The following is a 9,876-nucleotide window of genomic DNA, read 5'->3' as shown; positions in this document are numbered from 1 at the left end:
TCTTTCTTGCCCTCCTCCTCCTCTTCCTTGCCCTCCTCCTCCTCCTCCTCCTCCTCTTCCTTGCCCTCCTCCTCCTCTTCTTCATCTTTCTTGCCCTCCTCCTCCTCCTTCTTGCCCTCCTCCTCGTCTTCCTCTTTCTTGCCCTCCTCCTCTTCCTCCTCTTCTTCTTTCTTGCCCTCCTCCTCCTCTTCCTTGCCCTCCTCCTCCTCCTCCTCTTCCTCGCCCCCTCCTCCTCCTCCTCCTCCTCCTCCTCCTCTTCCTTGCCCTCCTCCTCCTCTTTCTTGCCCTCCTCCTCCTCTTCTTCATCTTTCTTGCCCTCCTCCTCCTCCTCTTCCTCTTTCTTGCCCTCCTCCTCCTCTTCGCCCACCACATATACGTACTCATCCTCATCCTCTCACATTGTTTCTTCTCTCCATTCTCAGACTTTCTCCTTCCCACCTTCAACAACCTGTTTGCTCTCTGAACTGGCTCATATTGGTTGTGTCACATCATTTGAAAAAGGATACATAAATTTTGATTGGTTGTGTTCAATCAATGACATGTGTTCTCTATTTGTTGCCACTTGTGTTTACCAGTATGGATGACGTGCATTAAAGTGCAGAATGTGTTTTGAGAATGAGAATGTGTTTAGAGTTTTGCTGAAAAGTGTAAGTGAGATTTGCAAATTGTGTTTTACCATGTGAAATGGTTTAAGGTACTGACAACAGACCACACAATTAGCTAAATGAGGTCAGGCAACTGAGAACTTTGTTCAGCCAATGGGTTTTAGTGTTTTAGCAATTGAGAAAAACTGTAAATATAGTGATTTGCACATGTTTCTGTGATGGGTAGGTTTAGGAGTAGGGGTGGTGTAGGGGGATAGAAAATATCATTGACATAAAATCAATTCTAGTCTATGCAATGTCCTCACTAAGATAGCAAAACAAACTGTGTGTGTGTGTGTGTGTGTGTGTGTGTGTAGGTTTGTGTGTGTGTTTGTGTGGGTGCGATATTGGTATAAATATGAGCAAAGAACGCAGTTGGCTTCATACTTCAACTGAAGTTAATACCAGACGACTTCATAACATACTGAATACACGCAAGAACCCAGGTGAGACACTACTTTAAAATGATATGAATAGGAAATGTTATTATAGTGTGAACAGACACAAACAGATACGGGGAAAATTTATTTTATCTGGCCAAAATGTATTTTAAATATATATGTAAACAGTGAAGCTCAATTAAATATAGTTTTGAATCTGAAAATATAATATAACATTTCAACTAATGCCAAATTAATTCTTGAAATCAAAAATTCACATATTTACTAGTAGTAATGTAGTTATTGATATCAAAATTATAATTTTTACTAGTAAGAGTTTTATTTCTGATATGTGAAATTGGTATTTAAACTAGTAAGAAATCAATTCTTGATATCAACAATTGAATTTGAATGGCAGCCTTTGGTAACATTTCACTAGTGAAAATACAATTACAGATATCAAGAACTCTAGTTTTTACTAGTGGAAATGTAATTCTTGATATCAAGAACTGAATTGTTGATATCAAGAATTCATATCCTGAGAATGAATAAAAGTCAAAACGGCTTACCATACAGCGCAACCAAGTTGACTCCTGAAATGTAATCCCATCCGAATATGTCTGAGATGCATATATCAATTTTTTGGCAAGCTGCCATTAATACGGCACTAATTAAAGCAATTTGACCCCCTATTCTAAAGTAAAAGCTAAATCCTCATTATTTATGGCTCTTATTGAGTGATATTCAAGTTTATTGATTCTGGTCAGATCACAATATTATACAGATTATTACCATGTATTAGGCAATAGCAAAGCTAGTATTGGTCATCTAGGAGTATCGAATACAGAAACAGAACAGAAACTAATAAACTTAAACGTATGTCACACTTGTTAGCCTAATATCCGCCCACACTAACGTTACGTTTGTCATCACGACTGATTTGGTAGTTAGCAAATGTATATAAAAAATGACTTACGGTGCACAGTTCATGTTTTGTCATGTTTTGTTCATGTCGAGTTGCATCTCTGTGACCATCATATCTCCCACCGCCGGCCAAACCACAGAAAGTATACTGCAGTGTTACATGTTATCCTTTATTTATTAATTGTGTGCTATGAGTTTATTACGCGCACATTCACTGATAGTGTGAGGATGCATATGACGTTGTGAGTATGTAGTTGAGTAAACTTGAATGTACATTTCATGAATAAAATTGGAGTTACATTACAGCACCTAATTCAAAACTGTTTTGTGTGAGTGTGAGACTGTGTGCATTTGTGAACATAATTTGTACTCATCAGTGTTGAAACCGTTTCACGTAAAAACGGTGAAGAAGCATCGCGTGTAAGTTTATTCATTTAATATCATCATTTACAGTAGTATTACAATGTCTTATACATCATATTGCCAGGATGATAATCCTCTGGTCTATAATGAACGCGTTTATCAAAGCTATGCAGAAGTGAAGTCCCGTGTCTTCACCTGCACAAGACACACCCAGGCACGGAAGATAACACCGTCCTTTTTCTTGTTAATAAACCTCTGGACTTGATGTCCTGACAGGCTGGAGTTTGTGCAACCTCCACAAACACAATAATTTACCATGACAATGATAAATAGAATACAAAATCTACCGAAAACACACTGATTCAAGGCCGCCGTTACTGAATACAAACGGGAGGGAGGGATGGAAAGAGGGTTGTGAGCAGTTTGAGCATACTTACCGAGCAGCAATGCCACGTATATATGTCCCATGTCTAATAGGAGAATGGTAGTGATTGGAGCGATTTGACAGCTGACCGCGTCAGCTGGTCGCAGCACTATGCCTACGTGGCCTGACGCTGCGCTGCGCTAACGCTGCGCTCGATAAAAAATTGTCATTAAAATTCAAAGAATGGTAAAACTGTCAAAATCTTTAAGACTAAAAATTTCATTTTTTAATCTAATAATAGCTTTCATTTGTGTCATATTTTCATATTAACACTCTGGAGTCTGAGGTAGCACTGGCAATACCACCTCTGTTTTTTTTCTTACCAGTGTGAAAGAGACTAAAAATACTCTGTCAATTTTGCACATACAATTAAGAGTTATACACCATTTTAATCTGTGGAATACCTTTTATTTGTGTACACTCAGAGTAAAAACAAAATGTTGTGCTTTTTGCAAAATAAAGAAAACTAACCTGATGCGTGATCTCTCGTCTGTGACCTCGACCTATGCGTGACCTCTGAAGGAAGTCCAATCTGATAGTTCTCAGAAAATAAAGTGTAACTTAGTGAATACTAATCACAAAAAAATTAGACTTTTGTCTAAATAAACGTTGAAATTTCAGGTTTTAAATTGTGTAAGTCAAATTGAAAACAAAAATTCTCTGTTTATGTAATCTGTATGAAAAATGAGCCATATCTGAAGTCCGTGATTCAGCTCATTATTCGCTAATGCGGCCACGCCCACAGAGCGAGCGCTATTCAGATGCAAATTCTGAGGCAATGCATGTATACATTGTCACAATTGTGTATTTATTATCCTCAAAAGTGTCTATCTGCATGTGTAGCCAAGGTTACCGATCTCTGGAAGCCTCTGTTAGTTCCTGGAATGTCACATGATATGCCTGTTCTTCATTTGTGGACTAAAGGTGCACAGAGCGCCCTCCGGCTGCAAGAATGAATTGAAAAGACAGTATCCAGCGCTCATAGTGATGACAATAAATATTGAATAGATATTACTCCTCTCTATAGAAAATTGACATAAACATATGAAAATCCATCAATATTTCTCCAAATGTGCATGCTTTTAAGCATATTAAGAAATCACTATCAATATGAGATTTTAAGAGTAAAACAGTGGTCAAAATGTGAAGCTTGAGTCTTAGATCTTTTTAATGATGTATAGTTTGTCAACTGCACATTAACATTTAGGCTATATAATATAACAAATATAGTAGCCTATATGAAATGCCATAGAGGTAGGAATGTTCAGATGGTTTGCATCACAGAAATACATTATATTTTAAAGTATATTAAAATAGAAAACCATTATTTGGTTAGAGACTTGAGACTTCTTTTAAAAACATTAGTAAGGCGTCCAATCTTTTGACTGGTACTGTAATTTAAGATAGGCCTATACAAAATTTTCTTCACATGATGTGCAATAATATGTGCATGCATGAGATCACAAAAATCATGTTTTTTTGTCAAGAGTGGACATTAATCCTGTTATCAGCATGATCACAGAGTGTTTTTTTACATAGCCTACCTACGACTGAAAGAGCTTATTATGTGGATCTTTTGTATTCTCAGGTGTGAATCACAGCACTATTCATGAAGATTCATGCCTTCACGCATACTGTGTTTCTTGACAAAAAGTGTCTTACAAAATCTAAATCAATATACTGTATTATATGAACGAGTAGGCAGGATAATTTTTACATAATTTTGAAGTAAAAACTCTAGTCTACAACCTCCAATATCCAGAAGTCTTTTGAACACATATATAATATATATTTTTTTGGCCTTATTTCAGTGACTTAAGTTTTTGTTCCCTTTCAAGGGAACTCGCACTGTGTCGGTAATGACACTTTGGGGAATTCCTCCCAGTGTAGCGCGTCTGAAGAATGATGAAACTACTCCAATCCTGATTGGTGTTGCATAATGACGTAACATGTGATTGCATACACGGAAGCTACAAAGGGATGCCGGCACACAACAGAGTTAGCTTTGTTTGGGAGTGCAGCACGCCCGGGCAGCTCTCGAGGGAGCTGCTTGTGTGCACTGTGAAGCTCTGCCGATCAGAGTGCTGCGCTCCCGCTTGGCTGTGTTTGATGAGGCCGGCCAGGCTCGCAAGCCCCACGGTTCAGGTCCCGCGACCGCCGAGGTGGCGCGCCGGCTTAGATCATGGGGCTCGTAGATGGAATTGGCAGGAGGGCGTGAGACTGCTGCGGCACATTCTCAGTCCTCGTCTGGCAGTTCTGATGTTCCCGCTCACTGTGCAGAAGCCCGCCCCCTAGCAGCTTCTTCCATACGGGAGGAGAACCTGATGCTTGAGCCGTCTGATTCTGAGGAATTAGACGTGCTCGGCATCGAGGCATGTGAAATGGTGGAGAGCTCGCCACTGCATTCACCTGAATGTGAGGAGCTTGTTGATGTGTTAACACGTGCTGTGGCCAAACTTAATGTTGACTGGCCACAAGAAAGCCAGGAAGTGCAAGTCAGAAGTAAATTTGATGAGCGCTTCCTGCAACATAGAGGGGGTTTACCATTTTTTCCTGACTTACACAATGAGTGCGAGTCGTAACGCCTTGGGTTACGACTGTAACCCTTGTTCCCCGACAAAGGGAACGAGACACTGCGTCTCTTTGCCACACCTCCTTATGCCTGGGAGTGGCTTGCTTCATCGCAAAAGCTAACTCTGTTGTGTGCCGGCGTCCCTTTGTAGCTTCCGTGTATGCAGTCACATGTTACGTCATGACGCAACACCAATCAGCATTGGAATAGTGTCATTCATTCTTCAGATGCGCTACGCTGGGAGGAATTCCCCAAAGTGTTGTTACCGACGCAGTGTCTCGCTCCCTTTCTCAGGCAACAAGGGTTACAGTCGTAACCCGAGATGTTTTTTCAATATATTTGCTCACATTTTATGGTAGCCTAGTTTGTGCTGAATACAGTGTAATGACACTTTTTCAATGAATATGTTTATGAATAACTGAAAAAAACACAAATGTCAGGGCATGTCAAAACTTCTCCAGGGCCCCAAAAATTCTCAGACCCCAGAGGGTTAAGGGACTGCTAGCTAACTGTTGTTGGCAAGTCCATGGCCCATCTTTTTGTACAAAAACAAAATATCATTACTGTCTCACACATCATATGTTCACAAATCACACTTTTATACCAAGCATCCAGTAATCAAAAGCAAATCAAGGCCATAATCCCATCTTTATTCGAGGATTTGTGATATATGTTTTGACTTTTTTTTTCTCCAAAAAAATTTAATGTGGCAGTTCACAATACGATTCAGATGTTCCAGGTTCTAATCATCAGTGGTTCTAATCAGCCCTCGATTAGTTTTTTTCTTTTCTTTTCTCAATAAGACCAAAGATGTTCATCAATGATTGTATATAAAGATTCTAGAGCAGGGACATTTTATTAATGATTTCGCTGGAAAGAATAGAGAGTTGCTGCAACACCATTAGCGATAGATTGAAGATAGATTGCACAAGCTACAAGAGAGTTCTGCTGCCGATAACAGTGGCATGATTTAAAAAAACAACACATTCCAGTGGCAGATCGCTTCTTATCTAACACAAATTATTGTCAACTGGATGTTTCATTTGCATTATAGGCTATCTGTGCAGCAAAATACGCTATGTTACCAACCAAACAAAAGCACATTCTATCCTCGAGTGTTGTCGTGAGTCACACTCTCACTGATATCTAATGATTAGTAGTGGCTCAGTAAATAAAATAATTCAATAAATACATATTTAGCCTACAATAAGCACTTACAATAAGAAGACCATTCTAGAGAAAGAGCAAGAAGAGAGTTTGAGTTTGAGCGTGCATCAAGTTGAGTGCGAGAGTGAAGGAAATCCGCCTGGGACTCTGTGAGCTGAAAGATTTGTGCTTGCGCATTACTTGGCATTTTTCATTAAAATAACATAATAGAAACAGCCTAAAATAAACTATAAAAAGGTGAAGATAATAATGCCTGAAAGCTGCAATTGATTTTTCATTGGTTCATTGGTCAACTGACCAGTTTTCATTGGTCAATGGAGAAAATGTATTTTTGGTCGAGCACCCACGGTAAAATACGAGATATTCTCCATTGATTTAACGAATGAAAAATTGATCGGCACCTATGGTTTCAGCAACATTTTCAGAAAACCAGAGAATGTACAGGTACGTTAACAAATGTTTCATCACGTCAGTAGTCTGTAGGTTATAAAAAAATTATGTCAACAGACACATTTATTGCTACATCGCAAGATACAAAGGAAGAGCACGAGCTGAACCCATTGTAGACAATAGCTAAAGGTTGTTCTGCTGTTTACTTTAGGCATAAGTCCGCCGTGACACTGAGAATATAGTTATCTTTATGGAATAATCCACTAATGTGCCGAGATACAATGTGAACTAAAATTATCAGTTGCATGTGCAATCGCATGTCTGGGAAACTCATGAATATTCATGTATGCTCTGCCTTCGGAAACCAAAAATCTCTTAACAACGATCACCAGTCAACCGGGCGTTCTTGGAGGAAAAGGTAAGAGCTATAACTTTATTTTTAGTCATCGTTTTTAACATATGTAATGTTAATTGCTACTTTGGATGTATAATGTTTTGTATTGTCAAGGTTTTTTAACTTTATTTGTCAATTTAATGCCCTGTTTGTTTCATTTGCCCCTCATGTGATCTAAGATTTTTTTTTCTTTTTTTTTTTTTTTTAAGGTTAGTTGTTTTTAATTTGGACACTTAGCGAAAACTAACGCTACACACAAAAACTGTTTAATATTTTTTTACCTTTCAGCGGTAGAGTGTTTGGTAGACCGTGCCTCTTGCTGTTGTTGATCGATCCTGTGACTGATAGTGGAGCCTGTAAGTTTTTGCTAAATTTAAATGTTTGCTTAACTTGTTAATTCGGCACACGTTATTTGCTCGTTATTAGAGTTCAAGCATATTCTTTGGCATTAATAGCATTTCATTCACTAATGTTCTATTTTTTTTATTTTTTTTATTAATATAGCTTAAGTTACTATATATTACTGTTGTTTTTGTTCTCTTTCTGCTGAATGACAAGTTGTTTTCGATAAACCAGTTGAGCCAGTTGAGTGATTCAATAAGTCGCTTGTAACAAAAGATGCTTATTTGTCACCACTTACAGATTTACATGTGTCATTCATTACTGTAAAAAAACGTTTTATTTTCAGTAGCAGAAGCAGAGACAGTTTGTGCATCAGCAACAAGGTGAGAATGATCATGAAACACTTTAAAAAGTTATTTATTATTTTTTTTTAATTATTGGTCACATTGATTTTATTTTTTTAATTTATGAATTGATATGTTCTCTGCACTTGGGTCTTTGTTAATATCTGTCTCTGTTTCTGTCTGTCTGGAACTGTTTCGGGTCCAAACCCATCTGTCAAGATGCTTCTTTGTCCACATGCTGTCTGCCCCACCAGCCCAACAACTGTGCTGGAGAACCTCTGACCACAAGTCATAGGTACAGTATATACAGTTCATAGTCAAGTCATCTTCATTTCTGTAGCACTTCATACAAAACAGCTGCACAGTAATAAACATGAAAGTAACAGAATTTAAAAGACTGTAGAAATTCAAATGTTGAATTTAAATATAAAATTACAGAATTTGTATTTATGGTTTAGTTGTTTATGATAATACTAGAAAAAGGGATACTCCACCCAAAAATGAAAATACTCTTAGAATATGACTTTCTTTCAAATTATGATTTTTAGAAAATAATCCAATCTCTGTAAGTGCAAGCGTATGACCCCTAAGGTCAACGCTTCAAAAACCACACAGATTGAGACGAGTGTGGGAGAGGAGGCGGATGGGTGTCAATTCACCGTCGGAGAGAAGAGAGCGAGAACGCGCAGCTGGTATCTGTGTATCAATACTGCAGAAGAGGTGTATTGGAACCGTTTCAGATATTTCAGTATCAACATGTATCGAAATATTTATATTTTTGACAAAACTAGAGTATAATTTGGTTTGTTGTTCTCAACGTTTTCATGCTGGTTCACCCATGATTTATTTTGGCCTTACAAGTGTTACAAATTGCGATCTTTGTGTCTTCTTCACTCAGAAGCCAACAAAATGTTTACATGCAGCTGTGAGTGTGAGCATGGCTGTGACATTATTGCCTGTGCTGCTGGCATCAAAACGGACTGTACCAGTACCAGTCTTTTTTATAGACCCTTGAACTTGGCACATAGGACAATGCATACAGCTGTTTTGTGCTATCAGCTCATTTCATGTCATGATTTCTCTGCTGCCACAGAGGATGTGTTAAATTGGACATTAGGCTTTGATACTAGAGGTACTACCCTAACGAAAGCCAAATTTTGAGTAAAATAAATCTGTATTAATTCATGTGCATCCATGCTCTCGTTTTCTTCATACTAAGATGGCAGAGATGCACAAAAAAAAAAATAGGTTATAGTATATATAAAACTAGAAATTGTAATGCGTAAGCATACAAAAAATTCCTGTGCACAATAATTTCTTAAGGGCATGAAACAAGCTTCTCATGTGACAAAAATCAATGAAAAAAATCCCTGAGAAAATAAAAATATTTACAGATGACTGTACTATATACCAAATATAAAGCTGAAAATAATGCTGTATGAACCATTTATGTTAAATATGGTCTGAAAATCTATGTGGAGAGGTTTAGAAATTTGAGTCTGGAAAAATATGAAATTTTGAAATGGAAGATGTGTACATTGTAAAAAAAAAAAAAAAAAGGTCAATGACCATCAGCTACAGCTGCCAAACAAAAAGCTTCAAATTAAAAGTAAAATATTCTAATTTAAATAAAGTGCAAAACACTGTTTTACAGATATCCTGAACTGTTACTAACAAGACACATTCAACACATTTAACCAAGCACTTTTTCACACAGGGCCATGTGGGTTTGGATTATGTTGTCCCTAATTTTATTTTTTTTTTTACAAACATGCAAAAAAATTACAAATCAGGAAGGGGGCAAGCACTTTTTCACACCACTGTACCTGTAAAATAACGGTGTTTTTCAGTTTATTTAAATTAGGATATTTTACTTTCATTTAATTTGACCATTTTATTATTTAACTGTTTTGTTACTGTTTAATTACTAGT

At 37.5% G+C, this 9,876-nt stretch overlaps 1 protein-coding gene across 1 annotated transcript in view; it reads left to right on the top strand.

The window, feature by feature from the left end:
- Positions 1–1,049: 1,049 nt before the first annotated feature.
- LOC125246145 (cytolytic toxin-alpha-like) overlaps positions 1,050–9,876 on the top strand; it is a 29,791-nt gene continuing 20,964 nt past the window's right edge. The window contains exon 1 of the mRNA XM_048157009.1: positions 1,050–1,090. The gene's annotated coding sequence lies outside the window, so the exon portion shown is untranslated. The remainder of the gene's footprint in view (positions 1,091–9,876) is intronic.

The sequence above is a fragment of the Megalobrama amblycephala genome, linkage group LG14 (assembly GCF_018812025.1).
Source record: "Megalobrama amblycephala isolate DHTTF-2021 linkage group LG14, ASM1881202v1, whole genome shotgun sequence".
NCBI lineage: Eukaryota > Metazoa > Chordata > Actinopteri > Cypriniformes > Xenocyprididae > Megalobrama > Megalobrama amblycephala.
The sequence above is the reverse complement of the archived record's forward strand: the minus strand, read 5'-3'. Positions and strand labels throughout refer to the sequence as shown.